Genomic DNA, 20,541 nt, shown 5'->3' on the forward strand with positions numbered 1-20,541 from the left:
TAGATTTCTGACTTTTACAAGCAGAGTTTCTACCCAGCTCTTTTCCACTGTGGAGGCGTTGAGACCTACTCCTAGATATTTTATCATCTGTATTCGTTCAAGAGGTTCTCCTGCTATATGCCATTTAAATTTTTTCATTATGGCTTTGTTCTTACCGTTTATAGTCAGGATCTTTGATTTTCCCACATTGATCACCAGGTCGTTTTTTTGCATGTAGGTTTGTAAGTTGTTTATGAGTCTTTGCAGCCCGATTCTTGTTTCATCTAGTAATACTATGTCGTCTGCATAGCATAAAATCGCCACTTCTTGATTGTTAATTTTTGGACTGAAATGTCTTGTGCATGATGTTATTTCAGGAATGTCGGCTATAAACAGTTTAAACAATGTTGCTGCAAGCGGGCAACCTTGCTTCACACCCTTGTTGATTCTGATGTTGGCCGTCAAATCCCCTCGATCGTTTACTCTGATTTGGGTGGTTGTATTTTGGTGTAACGCCCTTATTGGGTTCAGTAATTCCGCTGGGCAAGACCAAGATTTTAGTTTTTCCCATAGCTTTCTTCTGTTTACAGTGTCAAAAGCTTGGCTTAGATCAATAAAGGCCAAATGAAGTTCTTTTTTGTATTCTATTGCGTTGGTTTTTAGCATAGATATAATAAACAGGTTTAGGTCCGTTCCTGTACGCTTTGTAAACCCTGTTTGGCGCGGGTCGATGATGTTATTCGTCTCTGCCCATTTTGTCAGGTTTTTCTGTAAGTCTGCTGCAAAAAGCTTTCCTGTGGATGCTAATAACGAAATAGGTCGGTAATTTATAGGCAAATCACGTTGACCCTTTTTATATATAGGCACAGTTATGCTTTTTGTCCATGTTTCTGGAATCTTTCTTTGTAGTACAATTTTCTTGAATAAGATGTTTATTATCTCTGACCATGATTTTGGGTCTTTCTTCAGATGGATATTCGTCAGCCCGTCAGGGCCAGCAGCAGAGGAGACTTTTAATTTCCGAATTGCGATTTCAATTTCTTTCTCGTCCATCATATTCATCCATGGAAGTGTTGTTATCTCTTCTGATAGGTCTACGTCGTCAGCCCTGGCAGCGAAGACTTCTGTATAATGTTTTATCCAATCGTTCTCAGATACGCCACAAATTAATCTACTTTGATGGTTCAGGGTACAGTTATTTATTAGGTCCCATGTTTCTCTGGTGTTTCTCTGGTGTTGGAGTTTTGTAGAGTTTTTAGCATTAGTTCCCCTTGCTCTTGAAGTCGTCTTGTTTTAAAGTCTATGAGCCAATTTTTATATTGATTTCGGAGTACTTTGATGTTCCTTTGTTTGTCTATATTTGAGTCTTTTATGCTTTTTTTACAAACTCTTACTTCCTTTCTTAGTTGTTTCCTCCTTTCAACTAATTCTCTGCTATATTTGTGCTTGTGTGTTAAAGCATCGGTTTTAAGTCCTGAGCATTTAATGTTTTAACACATTGGTATTCATAGAGAATTGTTGATCTTTACTTTTCAGAACTTTCCATAATGCCTGCCTGTTCCATTGGCGGTTGCCCTTCGAAGACCCATAACAAATCTGAAGGTACCATAATGCATGTTTTCCCTAAGACAATAGATCAGATAAGAGAATGGGTCCGATATTGCGGATATCCAGCCTCTGAGATAGAAAGTAGAGTCCTAGAAGTCTTTGCGGACAAGAGGGGTGATCGATACCGCATCTGCAGCAGGCACTTTAGCCCAGACATGTACTCCACATCATTGCTAATAAAGAAGAAAACACTGCGAGCGAGGCGAAAATTGCTCTCAACCGCTATTCCCACTCTATTCGTCCACATCCCTCCACTGGTGAGTCAAGTTTACGTATTTATCTCTCGGCATTGCGGTAGTGTGTAGCATTAGCTAACAATAATTTCCCCATTTATGTATCCACTCAATATGAAGGCGGAAGATTCTCCATCCGTGTCGTTATTGCAGTCATCAGCCACTTCAAGCGCCTATCGGGTAATCTTACTTAGCTATTCTGACACTGACTTGTTTTAGGCATGTAAATCAATAGTTTTAATTGATCGTGTAATTATTTTACCTAATGGTACACCACAGTACTCGTCCTCTAGTCTTTGTTTTCAGTTATAATTATTGTTATCCAAAATAATGCAAGTACCGTCTTTCAGGGAGATGCTGAGGAGTCCAACGCATTGACGACAACCGTAGATGTCACTCAGATGCTCGAGGTACGTTTCCGGACAGTTCCATCGATGGAGATCATCAGATCTTGCATTCTTGTAGCGTGATTGTTACACACAATGTTTCTTTCGTTTTTAGCCATTGGTATGTCCTTCTGTCGTCGCCCTCCTATGTGTCTTCTTTTTTCAATATTGTGTTCATTACTAATGAAAGTCCTATGTTTCAGGGAGTCGATGGAGCATTAGTCCAAGAAGAAGGGGGAGCATGCAGTTACGGGTCGGCGCAACAGCTTGCAGAAGTGTGCACCGCAGTTACATCGTCCCTTGATGTTCTTATGCATTTCGAGGTATGGATACTGACAGATCAATCATGCGAGATCAAATGACGTGATTACATCCGCTATACTTCCTTCTTTATTAACGCAAGTACTATGTTTCAGGGAGCTGACGGAGCTTCTTCAACAAGAACATCACCCCTAGTAGTTGATGCAGATCTCTGGGTGGTGACACTTCCAACGATGGAGCAAATCGAATCATATTTAGATATCCATTATTTATTTTAGACAACTGATCATTTGTGCAGGTCTATTTAGATGAGCCGTTGACGCCTGCAGAAAGTTTATGTTCTTTTAAACAAAATAGAAAACCATACTAATGCAATTACTGTGTTTCAGGGAGTTGCTGAAGCGTCATCTTCAATAATATCATCAATGGAAGTCTATGCGGAGCCCGAGGTATGGATCTTGACAGTTCAATCTAACTAGATCAACAATGCGTGAACTATTGTCGTTTGAATGTTCTACACAATGCGTTCATTCGTGTTTTGCTATTGAGATGTACGTATGGGTATTGGTCCCCAAGTACATTTTGTGTTTTCAATATTATTATACATACTAATGAAAGTTCTATGTTTCAGGGAGTCGATGGAGCCTCAGTGAGTGATGGATGTGCTTATCATGAAAATATAGTCGTTGCAGCGCGAGAGGAAGTGGAGACATGCACACACGAGTCGGAGCAACAGCGTCCAGATGTTGAAGTTCGAGGAAAGAAAGTTTCAAAGAAAAGAAAGCAAAAGAAGGTTAGTGTCCTGTTCACTATATTATGTTGTCTTTCACTGTCAATAGTTCAATACTGTAAGTTGTGTTTAAACTGAACATCCCTTTTCTAATCTGTCCTCTAGTTGCGAGTGGGTGTAAGAACTAGATCTACACAGACAGTGAAGCGAACGAGAGATGTTGCTTGTCAAACCTTTTGGCAGGGACTTGAGACTGGAGATGCATCGTGCCAATGGGAAGAATATGAAGTGATTGACAACGGAGCTATACCACCACCAGCCATTGATAGTGAATGTCCTCCTGGTAGTTTGGATGCAGTCGGAGATCAATTCACAGAATCCACACCCGCAAAAAATAAGAGCGCGCGAAAGTTGAAGACATTGTTTTTTTCTCCCATCTCCGGACAAGGAACAGATGTTGCAATGGAAGAGAATGAAGTGGACGACAATGAAACACCATCAATATCACTCAGCATAGCGGAAGACTATATCAGAGATTGTACCTTTCATGCGAGTGACATGTCCTCAACGTTACAGGCCGAACCAGCTGGGATGCAGAGTGACAGTATAAGGAAAGAGGCCAAATTCATTGTATTCGATAGCTGTTTGATGGATATTATTATGATGATGAAATGTGGGCATTGGGTTGGTGGGGAAGTATGTGGGGAGCCATTGATTAATGTGACTCGTGCAATTCGAGGCACTAACCTTAAAATACATGCCACCTGTACACAATATCATCCGTTCGCATGGTCTGCACAACCCATGCTGGGGCAACTGCCAGCAGGCAATCTACTTTGTGCAGCGGCCGCACTTTTTAGTGGTTCAAGTTTTAAAAAGTTACAGTATTTCTTTCAGTTTGTGGGAATCCATTTCATTGCGAAAAGTCAGTTCTACAAATACCAAACCGATTATCTATTTCCAGCCATCAGCGAAGCTTGGAGAATGGAAAAAATGTCAATGGAAAGTACATTCGCGGGCAAACGCTTCAGGCTAGCCGGTGATGGACAGTGCGACAGCCCAGGATTTTCAGCCAAGTACTGCACCTACCACTTTCAGGACATGGAAAGTAAGAAAATTGTGAGTTCGGTGGTCGTGCAGGTGTCACAAAGTACATCCTCAGTGGCCATGGAGAAAGTTGGCTTTGTAGCATCATTGCAAGAACTACAATCGCGGGGAATGGTGATCGACCTGATAGCCACGGACAGACACGTTTCAATTGCCAAGACAATGAGAGAAGAGTACAAAAATATAAATCACCAATTTGACGTATGGCATCTTGCAAAAACAATCAATAAAAAATTGTCGGCTGCAGGAAAAAAAAAAGATATGCAAGGTATTTCACAGTGGTCCAAGTCAATCAGCAACCATCTTTGGTGGAGCTCAAAAACATGTGAAGGGTCGTTGGAAATTCTACTGGAAAAATGGCGGTCAGTAATGTTGCACTGTAGCAACGTACATCGATGGTCGACAAATGAGCATTTCCACAAATGTGAACATGGCCATTTGTCCACAGAGGAGGCACGGAAGAAGAAGTGGTTGATTCCTTCATCACCCACTCACAAGGCCATTGAAAAGATTGTATTTGATAAAACTATAACAAGAGATTTGAGGGGACTCACGGAATTCTGCCACACAGGAGATTTGGAGGTGTTCCACAATATGTGCCTAAAGTACAGGCCCAAAAGATTGCATTTTGGCATGGAAGGCATGATAAATCGGACTCTTCTAGCGGTCTTGGCACATAACCATAATGTTGGCCGTCAACAAAGTAGGACGACCAGAACTTTAGGGACGCTTCGCTACAATAAGGCCTTCACTAAAAGAAGTAAACAATGGGTGATCAAACCAGTGTTTGAGGATATGCAATATGAGTTTATTGAGAGACTTATCGTAGATGTCCTCGATAGGCATATACATGGAGTGGTGAACGAACCTATGCAGGGGACAACTGCATTGCCACCCAACATTGCCTCTGTTCCATGTCCACCTAAAGCAGAGCTCATTGAGAAATACACATCACGGTTTAAATGATTGTAATTTGATTGTCTGTTCTCTCGAGTCTCCTCATGTTGCAGGCCCATTGCAATTAAACCAAACAGTAATATAAATCATTTTTACAAAAATTATAGAATGTTTCCGTATTACAAACACATGGCCGACCCATATGGACAATAAAAAAAAAGGCACGCAGACAAGATGCCCTTACACTAACTGCAGCTAACTAGAAATGTGTGCTCGCTCAAAGTGAAGGTCAGCTGCTTTGATGTTTTGCTCGGGTGGCGGAACGGCCCACGACCCAAAATAAGGTTCTATTGTGATTTGACCTTGACAGGCCGGGACCATCCTGAAAGACTAAGAAAAGATAATGAATAAAATTTCAGAAACGAAACGATGAGCCACGTTCATTAGAAGAAGTAACGTCGGCAAAGAAGGAGTGGTGTTTCGGGTCTGCCCTACACAGAGACACAATGGAAAATGCAAATATAATGTAAGTAACTTTTGATGAGTTTATACCGCAATTTCATTACTATACAGTGGCTTTAAAGACGGGTTCAGTTGTACTTGTTCTGCTTTTACTGAAGCACCTCAAAACCTTCCTCTTTGCTTCTGCTTTCTCTCTCCCTCTCCCCTGCTACAACTGGTCCACTGTCTGCGACCTCGGTCCTGGGCCCTTCCACTCTCCACCTGCACTGCCTCCCTGTCAACCCCTGCACTGGGGGACTGTCTCAGTATCCTACAGCCCCCCCTTCCCAGCACTTGTTCTGCACTTACCTTGCACTTGCCACCAGCTGGCCCTATTTATTTATTATTTTATGCTACTTACCTTGTACTCCACTCCCCCCCCCTCCATGCCTCGCCACGCCTTTAAACACTTGTGTACACCCAGTAGCGCTGTCCTCGCTATGAAATGAATAATTTTAATAAGGATCTGATGGTGAGACTAATTTCATTTTTTATGTTTTTAGGTACATCATTCACTACTGTCTGTGTCACGAGTACCAGACACCGGCGGACGGCTTCTACAGCCGCCAGTTGCTTCTCCGCGTGAACAACGTTACCACCCTGACCATTTTATGGGACGATCGCCAAGTACAAGTATGCCCTTACGCGGTACTAACGGTTAGATGCAACATACCTACCGTTGTGGTGGCCTAGTGCCTCGTTGTTGGAACAGCCATGCGATTATCAGTGCGACCGAAGAGCTTATTTTTATCGTAAACCAACACCCTGTGTACTGCACACGAACATCGCTTCCCTCAAGACGAACTAATTTGGATCGAGAGCAAAGAAAAATGCAAATCGCTGAATATTCTCTAAACATTTGATGTCCAATAAATGTACTTTACCACATTTACAATCTTGCCGTTTGCTTTTAAACCACGGTTTCACATTCCGAATTGTGGTGCTGTATTGTGAGATGCTCTAAGACCCTGTGTACAGCAAAGGACCATCGCGTTCCTCAATACAAACTTTTTGGAACATGAGCAAATAAAAATGCAAATCGCTGAATATTCTCTAAACATTTGATGTCAAATAAATGTACTTTACCACATTTACAATCTTGCGGTTTGATTTCAAAGTACAGTTTCATATTCCGAATTGTGGTGCGCTGTATTGTGAGCTGATCTGTGTTGATTTCCGGGGTCTGTGTGGAGTCGCGTAGAAGACGCCTGGGCGCGTTTGCCTACGCAGCTCAGTCACGTCACGGATAGAGGCGGGGAATATGAATGTTTTGATAAAGTCTGTTTCAGGGGCGGGGGATTTGATTTAGTGCCGCAAAGGCAGGTGAGCCAGGTCGATGCGGCGGAATGATAGGATTATCACAAAATGGAGGCTGATTTCGAGTGCGATAATGGGCGAAAAGTCGGGTAAGGTCCATAGGAAAGTTTCCTACGATCTACCGATTTATGCTTACAAACACATGGCCGACCCGTAGGGACAATAAAAAAAAGTCCCGGAACTATCCTTTAATAGCTAGAAGTTCTTTATCAGTGATGGTGTAGTTGACTTCGGGCGCCGAGAACTTGCGGGACCAGAATGCCACAGGGTGTAATTGGTTAGTTTCTGGATCCCTCTGTGATAAAACTGCCCCCATTGCCAAGCTGGAGGCGCCAGTCTCAACGATATAAGGAAGGTCTGGGCGCGGGTGTTTTAATATAGGAGCTGAGATAAATTTGGCTTTTAACTCCTGAAAGGCCTGTTCTGCCTCTGCTGTCCAGTCGAAACGTTTATTCTTTTTTAAAAGAGCCGTAATGGGCTGAACTATTCGTGAAAATTCCGGGATAAACCTGCGGTAAAAGTTGGCGAAACCTAACATGCTTTGGACTCCCTTCACGGAAGTTGGTGATGGCCACTTGATGATAGCGTCAACTTTCCTCGAGTCCATGTGGACCCCGTTGGGTGTCAAAATGAAACCTAAAAATTCGACCTCGGTGACATGAAAAACACACTTTTCAAGCTTGGCAAAAAGTTTATGTTGGCGAAGCCTTTCAAGAACAGCTCTGACGTGTTTCTTATGATTTGCTTCAGAAGATGAGTACACAAGGATGTCATCAATGTAGACGACTACACAAACGTCTATAAGTTCTCTAAGAACGTCATTCATGAAGTACTGGAAGGCGGCCGGAGCATTGCAAAGACCAAAGGGCATCACTTGGTATTCAAATAGTCCATACTTGGTGCGAAAGGCCGTCTTCCATTCGTCGCCTTCTTTGATCCGTACCAAGTGGTACGTTCCCCGAAGATCTAGTTTTGTGTATATACAGGCGCTTTTAACTTGGTCAAGGAGTTCCGGAATTAGAGGTAAGGGATACCTATTCTTTACCGTGATTTGGTTCAGGGCATGATAATCTATACAGGTCCTAAGGTCACCTTCTTTTTTCGGCACGAAGAACAGAGCTGAGGATACTGGAGACTTTGAAGGACGGATGAATCCGTTGGCTAGGTACTGGTCCAGATACTGTCGCAAATGAAGATTCTCAGGCTCGGTAAGGGCATAAATTCTACTACAGGGGGGAGTGGATCCAGGTATCAGGTCTATCTGACAGTCGTACGACCTGTGGGGAGGTAGAGTATTGGCCTGCTCCTTCTGAAAGACGTCTTGGAATTCCTGATACTCCATAGGCAGTTGCGGACTTCCGGGCGTTGTCGCTGCTAGTCCAATACTGGGTCGAGGATAACAAGTGGGGGCACACTCTGGAAACCGTATTGTCTTTGCTCGCCAATCAATTTGAGGATTGTGTTTTTCCAACCAGGGAATCCCCAATATTACTTGGAATTGAGGAGCCTTGATCACATCGAACATGATCACCTCACAATGTCCATCTTGACTTAATAACGTCACTTCTGTGGTGATATGGGTCACTGGTCCAGAAGCTATTTCCGTACCATCCACTGTGGTAATAACGTCTTTAATTGCCTTAGGACAGAGGGGTAGGTTCATCCTGGAAGCCATTTCGTGGTCAACATAATTACCGATTGCTCCGCTATCAATGTATGCTTTAATAGCATGCAAACGATCCGGTTGCTCTGGATTCATGAGGACCATTGAGACTATGAAATGCGAGGTCAAAGAACTGGTTTTAACGCTCGGCAAGCGGACCTCTACACTTGTCGGGCGAGGTCGTTTCCCAGCTCGGGCCTTTCGGTATTTTTATCAGAAGCTCCCACTGTCTTCTTTGTAGGTTTCACTGGGCATTCTCGAAAGAAATGTCCTGAATTTCCACAATAGAGGCATAACTGCAACTGTCTTCTCCTGTCGCGTTCTTTCTGGGTTAAAGGGCCCTTCATGACCCCTATTTGCATAGGTTCTACGGCTTCAGCTCCCTTGGCGGAAATCTGTGGTTTGGAGAACACTCGAGTTTCGAACCTGGAGCAGTCTGCCTTCCTGTTTTGCAATCTGTGATCCAATTGGACCACTAAATCGATGTATTCAGAGCAATCCTGAGGAGGATTCACTACCTGGGCTAGAACATCTTTGAGTTCTCCCCGCAGACCTCTGTGGAACAGCGTGATCCTCTTGTCCTCGGGCCATCTGGTTTCAACTACTAGCCTATTAAATGACGCAATATAAGCCAGGAGATCCTGATTGCCTTGCCATAGGGAAAGGAGTTCGTTATCCAAGGCCTGGCCCTGGGAATGTCTTGCAAACAGTCTTTCCATGCTGGTCTGGAAGGCTTGGAAATCATGAAGAATCGGATCATCCTGTGCTACTAGAGGGACCGACCAATCAGCAGCACTGCCGCTAAGATACGAAAGCACAAAGGCTACCTTAGTCTGGTCCGTCGGAAAAGCAGCTGGTCTACACAGAAAGTGCAATCGGCACTGGTTGATGAAAACCGCAAACCTTTTAGGATCACCGGAGAAGCGTTCGGGCGGAGCCAAAGGCACGTTTCCGGGTAGATTAATTTGTACTGGACTGGCCGAGGCTGCAGGAATGTAGCTCCCTCCTGTAGGCAAAGGGGTTTGCCCCGCTTGTGATTGTAACAACTGTCTGGCAAGATCATCAGTTTGTTCTTTTGATACAATCAATTCTCTCCTCAGGGCATTTGTTTCCTGGCGGGCTGCATGTACCTCTGCTCTTAATTCCCCTAATAGCTGGGCTAGTTGGTCAGTGTCTGAGGTTTCCATTGCGCCTGGGTAGGAAGTTATTGGAGGGCTTTGCGTTCTGTAACGCTCACCTGGTTCCCACGGAGGCGCAGATCCTGGCTGGACAGTTACCGTGTCTTCAATTGAGAAGCGCAGGACTCGGATGGTTCTCTGGACCGGACCTCCTCTTATGGAATGTCTGACTTGTAGAGTAAGGTGTCTGCAGGCGGAAGAAAAAGGGATTAATGGCTGGTTGTTGGTTGGGCTTCTCCTCCTTATTCGTTTTTTCCCTAAGGCCGCCCAAAGTCTGAATGAGCTCTCACCTTAGATATGTAAATGCTGGGCTCTCCATCCTGCGACTGATGCAGGGGCGCTGGGTTCCAGTTACTTCACTGGGATTGCTTTAAGTCTCTTGTAGCCTCAGAGGGTTTAAAGCTGCTGAAGAAGCGATGCTGTCGTTTTCTGCACGAGCGGATGCTGGTCGGTTTGTAAAGTTCGAGAGCACCTTTTAATGAAGTCTTTGCCTTTGTTTCTTAGGTGCCGAAATGCTATATGCTGAGCATACGGATGCACGTAAGTATGAAGGTCCGTGCACGTGGAGGAGCATGTAAGTAATATGCTTGCTGACAGGTTTATTCGCACCTCTTATTGTCTTTTTCTTGATTTGCAGGTGCGGAGATGCAGCAGAAGAGGAGATGGCGAGGAGCGCACAGCTCCGGTAAGTGAAAATATAATTGTGTCCAATTTCCCCTTTTTTTGAACTAACCGGAGTTCTTTGTCTTGCAGGTAGAGGGCGCAGGATTTGGGAGATGCTGTGGATTCAGGTAAGTAAGCGCGGCTGCTAAAACGTTGCCTTTTGCTAACCTGATGTTCCTTTGCTGACAGGTGCGGCCGGAGACTGGATCCCTCGATGTAAGTGAAGATCTGACTTGTTTTCACAGGCTGGAGCAGAAGATATCACTAGAAGACTGGAGCTGACTCGGTGAGCATCCTGCTGCAGATGCAGAATAACGCGAAGCACATTCTTCCAATCGGGTGTGGTTTAAATAGTGTTGAGGTGATTAGGTGTCTTCCTCCTCAGCCTCGCCCAAGAGAAAAAGAGTTCCTGTGTTCCAGAGTCAAGAAGTGATGCCAGCCCCACCCAGGTAAGAAAGTAGTTCCAGATTGGAAAAATAGTCCCACCCAGCAGAAGGCTGGAGCTTCATTTTGCCAGGACTTGTGAAGGTGAGTATGCAGCATGGTCTGCTACAGGTAAGTCCACCCAAGCACCTTTACCCAAAGTATGAGCCCGGCACCTCTGGCGCCGGGACCAGTGATTCTTATGAGCCTGGCGCCAATGGCGCCAGGACATGGTCCAGAGGGCCCCGATAGGGGTCGGTTGGGACCAGGGGCGGGGGTTGTGAGCCTGCTTCCGGGGATGTTGGGCTTGTCCTGACTCCTTGGAAACAGTGCTCATGACAGGTATGAACTTTCGGTAAAAATTAGCAAGTCCCAGGAAGGATTGAATTTGTTTCACGGATGTGGGAGCCGGCCAAGATAATATGGCCTTTACCTTTGAAGGATCCATTCCAATTCCTTCTGGACTAAGGACAAATCCTAGGTAATGAACAGAAGTGACGTGAAATAGGCATTTCACGGGTTTAGCCAGGAGTTTGTTTTCACGTAATCGTTGTAGGACTGCCTTAACATGCTCTTCATGCTTCAGTAGGTCCTTGGAGTAGACCAAGATATCATCCAGGTAGACAATGACGAAGAGGAACAGCATATCCGAGAACACCCTATCCATGAAATGTTGAAAAATTGCTGGGGCATTAGCAAGTCCGAAGGGCATGACTAGGTATTCAAAATGGCTGAAGGGGGTTCTAAAGGCTGTTTTCCATTCGTCACCTTCTTTTATACGAATGAGATGGTAAGCACCCCTTAGGTCTAATTTAGTAAAGATTACTGAACCTCTGACTGCTTCTAGGATAACCGAGATGAGGGGTAAGGGATAACGGTCCTTGAGAGTACACTGATTTAGACCACGGTAGTCCAAACATGGTCTGAGTTCCTTGGTATCTTTCTTTGGAACGAAGAACAATGAAGCGCCCGCTGGAGATTCGGACGGGCGTATGGTACCATTTTCCAGGTTAGTATCCAGGTATTCTCGGAGAGCCCTCTTTTCAGGTTCAGATAATATAAACATTCTGCCGAAAGGAATCACTGCAGAGGGCTCGGTATCGATGGCACAATCCTCTGGTCTGTGAGGAGGTAGAGATTGAACTATAGCGGTCGAAAAGACATCACAAAAGGCTTGGTAGTCTCTGGGAATCTGGATGATGTTAGAAACGGTGACTGGACTTTGTTGGTTCTCTTGAAAGTTTTCAGAAGGCTTCAGTACGGTATCCAGGGATAGGCAGTGAGCCATACAATATTCAGATCCAAGAAACAGTGAGCCGGCTGCCCAATTGATGTAAGGATTGTGTCTTTGTAGCTAGGGCATTCCGAGAACCATCGGATAATGGGCTGATTTAATGAGGTCAAATTTGATCCTCTCTTGATGGTGATTAATAGAAAGTAGAATCTCTTTAGTCTGAAGGGTAATGGGTCCTGAGGAAAGAGGCCTTCCATCAATGGCCTCTACTGGTTGCATTGTTACTCGGCTTTCATGTGGAATGTTGTGAGCAGTGACCCAATCTTGATCTAGAAATACGCCCATGGCTCCACAGTCAACTAATGCCAGGATGGGGTAGGATTCTGTCTTGGGCGGCGATAGTAAGGCCTGAAGAACCACAAGGTTATTTTGTCCAGGAGAGTTCAAGGATGGAATTGATGTGGAACAAACATCTCTCTCCCGACACTGTGCTCCATCTAGGGTCGGGAGCTGGCATTTCCCAAACGCAGTGGAGGAGCATTAGGACATTCTCTCACCAGATGTTTATCGGAGGCGCAATACATGTACAGACCAGTATGGATCCGTCGCATCCTTTCTTGAGGGGTAATGGGTCCATGGAAGGCTCCTAGTTGCATAGGTTCGGGGTCCTGGGTAGAAGGAACAGTAGGCTCTGCTCTAGGAGTGTGTTCCGTGCTGGTATTTTGGAAACTCGCCTTAGACTTCTTTTTCTCTGCTATTCTTTCTTGGATTCGGAAATCTATCTGTAAGGATAGGTCCATAAGAACCTGGAAGGAACTTGGGCGGGCCACCCTTGCTAGCTCATCTTTTATTTCTTCGTTCAGCCCCCTTCGGAAGAGAGTAAAACTAGCTTCTGGTGACCAGTCTGCTTCCTTTACAAGTTGTTTGAAACGAGTAACATAGGTGAGCATATCCTGGGACCCTTGTTGAAACTCGAGTAGTCTCTCTTGAGCACTGTACACTTGTTCTGGGCGATCAAACATTTCCTTAAGGGCTCTCACAAAGCCATCATAGTCATCCAAGAGGGCATCGCCTGAATTGACCAGGGGGGTTGCCCAAGTCAATGCATTTCCAGTGAGGTGTGAGATCATAAAACCCACCTTTGCTCTAGGAGTGGAGAAATAGTAGGGTTTGAAGGTGAAGTGAACTAGACACGAATCAAGGAAGGCGCGGAGAGTCTTGGAAGAACCGTCATATTTGTCCACTATTCCTCCCAACAACACACTTTCTTTTGTCTCTGAATCACGTGATAGAACTAACTGCTTTAACGCAGCGTTCTCTGCCTTGAGGTCTGTACCTCTATTGTTAACTCCTGCATGCCTCGCATGAGGTCTTGAACGGCGGCTTCCATCTCTGTATCTGTATCGTTTTTAAGGCCTCTCAATCTATCAAAAGTCTCTCCCCGTCTCACCAGTTTTTGTTGAGTACTTGCGACCTTCTGGGATTTCTTCTTTTTTTACGGTCTGGGATTTGTATAGACCCGAACGCTGATCTTCGGCGTTCAGCGTGAGGATAGCAGTTCAGTTTCCAGGAGCGTTCAGAAAGTCCAGGACAACACCAGGAAGCAAACACGTTACGCTCAGAGGCACGGAGGACCGTGACTTGAGCGCAGAAGGTTTTCCAGGAGTTTGGAGAGGGTAGGAATAGGACCGGGAATCAAGGAGCTGGGAACAAGGAATCAAGCGAGATCCCCGATCGAACTCCGGCAAAGCACATCTGACTACAGGTAGTGGTAGCGTGGAGACGAGCAGAGCCGCAGGGGCATGTCTCTCTTGTAGGATGAGCAGCGTGGAACGCATAGACTAATCCGGAGCGTTCCGTTCCGAGAGGCCATGTTGGAAGGAATACTGCATGCAATCCTCTGCGAGTCAGGGACCAGGAGGATCAGAAAGGACGTAGACGACGGTTCATGACAGATTTCTCTCTAGACTTCCTGCCATGCAAGTAAGGCCTGGCTCCCTCGGAGGCCACCTCGACAGGAAGTGGAAGCTGTCTTGGGGGGCCCCGAGGAGCCAAACCACAGTTGACAGGGAAAAAGCCGATGGATGGCACAAAAAACCCTGTAGTAGGTTCCAGGAAGGAGTCTCGAGTTATGTAGCTCCGATGGGTAAATTCCAACTAAAAGATCCTTGCGGAATTCTGGCAAGTGCTGTTCTGTAAGAGTCTTTGTAAGAGTCTATATTCATGGAACAAGAAGCTTAAATCCCAGGTAGGTTGATCTGTAGCGGTTTCCCAACAGGAAAACATAATGCTGTTAGCAGACGCCAGATAGGGGGACAAGGTAAGAACGCAGAAGGATACGTCCAGAAATTTGTAGAAGACAGAAGAACACGAGAATAGATAAAAGGTATAGTCCCTTTCCCAAATTAGAGGAAGAACCCGAAGCGTACAGGGAGGAACACGAAGAGTCGCGGTGTTGCGGAAGGGGCTGCGAGGCGGAATGGCAGGAAGCCGAAGCGGAGATCAGGGTGGAGCAAGAGGAGCGGCAGAACGCCGAGGAGGGACGAAAAAGAGTAGATAGAGAAAAAATGCTGATGACCGCGGGAACAGGTCAGGAAGGAAAACTGTAGTAAGCAGGAGGAGGAAAGCTAAACCGAGGTTTAGCTGAGCGAGCGTATCGAAGAAAATCCACAGATACAACGTGCCGGGAGGTGGGCGAGGCTTGCTTATATTACGGTGGTCGCCATCTTGGTTGAGGGCTAGTCCGTTACTGCAAGGCTCTTCGTGACAGTATCTCCCACTCGTGCCACAGTTTCCAGGGACGGATCCTGACAGTTCCATTAATGATATCTCAATGATAGTCAACCGGTTTCAACGGTCTTGATCTATTGGGCAGCCTTCTTCAAGACTTGAAAATATTTCCAAAAACTGTTTCCCAAAACTATTGCTAAGAGAGAAATCTTTTTCTTGTTTCTGTCTCCCCTGTAGACAATAAGATTCCACACTGAGTGATTCCTGAAAAATAATTAGGAGACACCAGACCCTTATTGAAATCATCTTTCTCCCATAATCTTGAAAGTAGCAAGTCCCGAGGAAGGCAGCCCAGTAGATCAAGACGCTGAAACTGGTTGACTATCATTGGGATATCATTAATGGAACTGAGAAATCCTAAAAGAATGTGCTAATTGTACATAGAAAAGTCGCTTTCATCGATCCACTTTCTTAAATAGGTGGCATAACACAGCGTGCTAGGGAAAACGTGCAATTGTGAGGGAAAGAATAATTCTTTCTAAAGGGCAAAAGGCAGTGACACTATTTAATCGCACCTCCTGTGCAGCATCTATATTTAAGTCCGCAGATTTTAATGAACCAATTAAGACTTCAAAATCTTTGGTTTCTTCACTACAGAAGGTGAAAGGGGAAACTTTCACTAGCAGGTTAATTGTGACTGACATGATTAGTCTGAAGGGTTGGGTTCTAAGGGAAGGAGCTAGTAATAACAAATTTGCATGACGTATTGCTTATCTCCTACCACAATCCCCTGCAGTACCGGCTCAAGGGGTGATTGAGTGGTGCAGGCGCATACAAAAAGGGGCACCAAGCACACTGGGGCGCCCTGCATTGCCCTTAAGCTAACACAGCAAGGTTCTTGAAGTCTGAGTGTATGCGCTGAACGCTATCGAGGAGAACAGAACTCTGTGGACCAGGCATGGTGATGGTACACCAGTATATCGACTCTGCTAATCACGAGTGGCAACCCTTAAAACCCAGATGGGACATTGAATGTTCACCCATTTTCCAGCTTTGAAGAAGGCCATAGGCCGAAACACGTGTCGCATTCTGTGCACTCCCCATGACTATATGAACCAGTGAATAAACTTACAGAAGTAATCTGGTGCAGAAAGCGTGGTGACAGCATTCTTCTATTTTCGAAACAAGAGTATAGTGGGTTAACTCTCATGCCCATACGCGCTGTGACAGGCTGAACCAACCAGACCTCACAATCTCAACTAATTGTTGAGATAGTGTTGCTCTAAGATCCTCTTTAATTTTCCCACAACAGTTTTCTGCAAAAATAAATTATCTGACTTCTTTCTAAAGTCAAAGTGCAAGCGCTCAAAATTCAGAAAGTATTGTTTAATTTCATTCCGGCCTCACTGCACATGGTTTCCTGTCCGCGTTGTGGAAGCGGGAGTCGACTGAGCATGGGAGATGGAGTCCACTGTAAACTGCAGGTGAAGACTGAAGATGGAGCAGGTAAGTGAAAAAAAAGATTTTTTTGTTTTTTTGCCGGTGGTTTTGCATTGACAGAACTGGCGCTCTTATTGTTAGAATGGCACACGATGTGAGAGATTGTATACCAATATAATGGTATTTATTTTTTTTTAAAACCTTTATTTTTGATTTTTTTGGAACACAAAACAACTACACACCCACATTAGGGTGGATTTAACTCTGCGCCATGTCCCACTTCCCCCCACCCTCCCCTCCCCCCCGTCTCCCCGTTCAATTTTGTGACTCCTTTGGTTGTGCTGTCTTGTTCCGGTTACTTGAGACATGTGGACGGTGCTGCTAGCTCTGTGTCTTTACAGCTGGACTGTTCCTGTGCCAGAGGTGCCTACTCAAAAGTCAGGTGTCTCCTCAGCTTCATTTAGCAGGAATAGTACCAATGGGCCCCAGATGTCAGGTGGGCGGGCATGTAAGGGTAGTGATTTGATAAAGTCCGTTTCCACATCCTGGCAGTAAAGAATGTCCCCGCGCCAGGCGGAGAATGTTGGAGGGGGGCCGCGACCCCAGGCCATGGCCACTCTCCTGCGGGCAAGTGTCAACAGGAGTCCTGCCAATTTCCTTGACGGGGTGGAGAGTAAATTTGTCATACCAAGTAAGGCTGCAGTTTGGCTCGGCTGTATCTCCTCTCCAACTATTGCCGCTGTCGTCTCTAAGACTTGGCACCAGAAAGGTGTTATTTCGGGGCAATCCCATGCGAGGTGGACGAAGTCTGCTGGTTGTGTCCCACATCTCTCGCAGTTCGCAGCCGCCTAATGGTGGTGCCTGTTAGCTTTTGCTGGTTTGTGATAGGTCTGGTGGAGGAAGTTGAAATGAATAAGTTTAAGGCGAGAGTTGAGAGCTATTCTTTGTGTCTGTTTCAGGATGTAGGTCCAGTCTTCGTCTGGAATAGTTCTGTGGAGGGACCTTTCCCATCTGGTCTTTGCCCGGATAAGTTTAGGTGTCGTATCTATAATGATGGATTTGTAGATTTGCGACACCAACCTGCCCTCGCCTTGCGCCTGTATGGCATTGTGTAGCAGTTGCCAGGTTGGGGGTTGTCGGGGGAAGTCCGGCATGAGAGCTTGTAAAGTGTACCGGGTCCTGAAATATAGGAATACGTCAAGTGCGGTGTTGCCGCCTTTCAATTTTGCTTGCTGTGGTGTTAAAAAGCCGTTCTCTGTGAAGAGGTCTCCTAGGGTCTTTATTCGTAATTTGTCAACCCACTGATGAAATACTTTCTCAGATGTCAGTGGAACCCCAGGGATGAACTTGACGGGCAATAGGGGAGAGTATCGTGTTTGTACCCCGTATTTTTGAGCTAGTCTCTTCCAGACTTTGTACGTTGAGAGCATTGCATTCATGGTGTAGTTGGGAACGGGAATTTGGCTGAAGACGACTGCTGTTAACAGGTTTGGTGTAGCCAGGGCTCGCTCCACCTGCACGTGAGGTCTGATTGTATGGGTGGCGTACCAGTGGCTGAGGAATTGTGCCTGCGCTGCCCAGAAGTACTTCTCCAGGTCTGGGAGGGTGAGACCTCCGCTCGTCACTGGGAGTGTCAGTGTTGCGTGTGCCACTCTGGCTGGCTTGCCCGCCCAAAGCAGCTCAAGAACCATGCTCTTCAGTCTTTTCAGGAAGGTTTGGGATAGCAGTATAGGGATGTTGGTGAATAGATACAGCAATTTCGGAAGAATCACCATCTTAACTAGGGAAGCTCTCCCCCAGAGCGTTAGTGGTAGGGACTTCCACCGCGTCACTTTATCCTGGAGGGACTTGACTACCTCTTCGTAGTTGTTGCGGAACACCTCGTGGTAACTCAGGGACATTTGGACTCCCAGGTATCGGACTTTGGACGTTTTCCATGTGAACTGAAAGTCATCAGCAAATGGTTTGGTAGCAGGGGTCAACGGGAATATAATGGACTTTGCTGGATTGACCTTCAGGCCGGAGGCTGTCCCAAATTTGACTACTTCCCTCATGACCGGGTTCAGATTTTCTTCGGGATCGCGAATGAACAGTGCCACGTCGTCTGCGTAGAGGGATGTAATGAGCTTGTGTGGTCCAATAGTGAGTCCTCTTCGTTGTCTATGCTCTCTTAGGTTGGAGGCCAACGGTTCCATTACCAGGGCGAAGATGAGTGCTGAGAGCGGGCAGCCTTGTCTGGTGCCACGTTGGAGCTCTATGGGAGCGGATTTTGCCGTGCTTACGATGACGTTGTAGCGTGGCTTGTTGTACAATAAAGAGACGAGTTTGATGAAGCGGGTACCCAGCTCCATTCTGGTGAGTACAGCGAACATGAACGGCCATTCCACTGAATCGAATGCCTTCTCGGCGTCGAGGAGGACTGCGATAGCTTGATTTGAAGGATCCATTGCTTGGATGACGCTGAACAGCCTCCTGATGCCAAAGGTTGTATTGCAGCCTGGTATGAAACCCGCCTGGTCTGCCAGCACCAGGGTGGGCATCAGTGGTAGTAGCCTGTTGGTTAGCACCTTCGCGAGTATCTTGTTGTCAAGGTTGAGGAGGGAGATGGGTCTGTATGATGCACAGTCCTCTGGTGGTTTGCCTGGTTTGTGCAGAAGGATGATGTTGGCTTCGCGGGTAGAGTGGGGGAGGGATCCCTTATCCAACGACTCTTCATATACAGCCGCCAGGAGGGGAGCGATGGTGGGTGCAAAAGCTTTGTAAAATTCCCCGGATAAGCCGTCTGGGCCGGGAGCCTTAGAGTTCGGGAGGGTTTTTATGGCTTCAGTAATCTCCTCTTGTGTAATTAGCTCGTTCAGCGGTTCCCGCAGGGGATGTTCGACCTAGTACAGCTCAGTGTCTTCTAGGTACTCCAATGCGGCGGTTGGGTCTCCTTTATGTCGAGTGCTGTAGAGTTCTTGATAGAAAAGCCTGAATTCTTCTGCCATATCTTCGTCGGTGTGGACTATCTGTCCCTGTTTGGTCCGGATCCCTTCTATCGGGGACAGTTTGTTGTCAGCTCTGACCAAGTTTGCCAGAAGAGCGCCCGGTTTTTGCCCTTCGCCGTATTGCCTGACCAGTCTGTCGCGGTTTAGAATTTCACTTCGCGATCGGCAGCGTTCCTGAATTTTTGTAGCTCTTCCCTCAGGGCGACTGATCTTGTTGGGTTGTTTGTGTTAGAGCATTGAAGTTCTAGCTGCTTTAGCTTCTCTTCGCAGGTTGCCAGCTCCCGCCGTATGAGCTTTAGAATGCCATTTTCTTTGGCGTGGCAGACCCCTGTGATGTAGCACTTTAGAGTTTCCCAGAGAGTGCTGGCTGAGGAAACTGACCCTGTGTTGGCTTCTAGAAACATTGAGATCTCCTCTTTCAGTTCTGAGGCAAAGACCTCGTCTCGCATGGAGCCTGTTTTGAAGCGCCACCTCAGTAGGGGAGGTTTGGGATTGGCTGGGTTGAGGACGAGAGTTACCGGGGAATGGTCCGAGAGAGTTCTTGGTTGGATATCGCATGAGCCGCTGGTCCATGGGCTGTTCCTTGAGGTGAAGAGGTAATCGATCCTGGAGCTCGAGTTGTGTGGCGCGGAGTGGAATGTGTATTCCCGCAGCTCTCCTTTTGATGCTCTCCATGAATCCTTCAGGTCGAATGCTTTGCATATTTCTTTTATTTGGAGGCAGGCTTTGGACGGAGGATATGGGGTAGCGTGGGATCTGTCCTTCACCGGGTCCAGTACTGTGTTCATGTCTCCACCCCAGATTATGGTTGCAGGGTCTCGGGACGAGAGACGGGATAGTACCCAGCTGAAGTTGTCGGGGCCGTCTACGTTTGGTGCGTAGGAGTTGACGAGAGTGATTTTCTGGCCCTCTATGATGCCACTTACGAGGACTGCCCTCCCTTCGGAGTCTTTTGATGTGTGGACAAGGCGGAAGCCAATCCTCTTATGTATTAGGATTGCGACTCCTCTGGAATATGACGAGTATGAGGAAAAGTATCTGTGACACCCCCAACCCTTGGCCCACTGGTGATCCTTCCCTGGGAGCAAGTGTGTTTCTTGAATCATGGCTATGTCCACTTCGTGTCTTCTAAGGTATTGGAGGATTTTCCTGGTTTTAGATGGGACAATGCCTCCTCTTATATTCCAGGTTATGACTTTGAATG

At 46.2% G+C, this 20,541-nt stretch overlaps 1 long non-coding RNA gene across 1 annotated transcript; it reads left to right on the forward strand.

Moving 5' to 3' along the window:
* The first annotated feature begins 1,683 nt into the window (after positions 1-1,683).
* On the forward strand, positions 1,684-2,933 carry LOC138504761 (uncharacterized). The gene is made up of 3 exons (XR_011279952.1): positions 1,684-2,000; positions 2,171-2,230; positions 2,410-2,933. It is a non-coding gene; the product is annotated as an uncharacterized lncRNA (long non-coding RNA).
* Positions 2,934-20,541: the final 17,608 nt, after the last annotated feature.

Source organism: Ambystoma mexicanum, chromosome 11 (assembly GCF_040938575.1).
Source record: "Ambystoma mexicanum isolate Mex_15411 chromosome 11, UKY_AmexF1_1, whole genome shotgun sequence".
Classification (NCBI taxonomy): Eukaryota; Metazoa; Chordata; class Amphibia; order Caudata; family Ambystomatidae; genus Ambystoma; species Ambystoma mexicanum.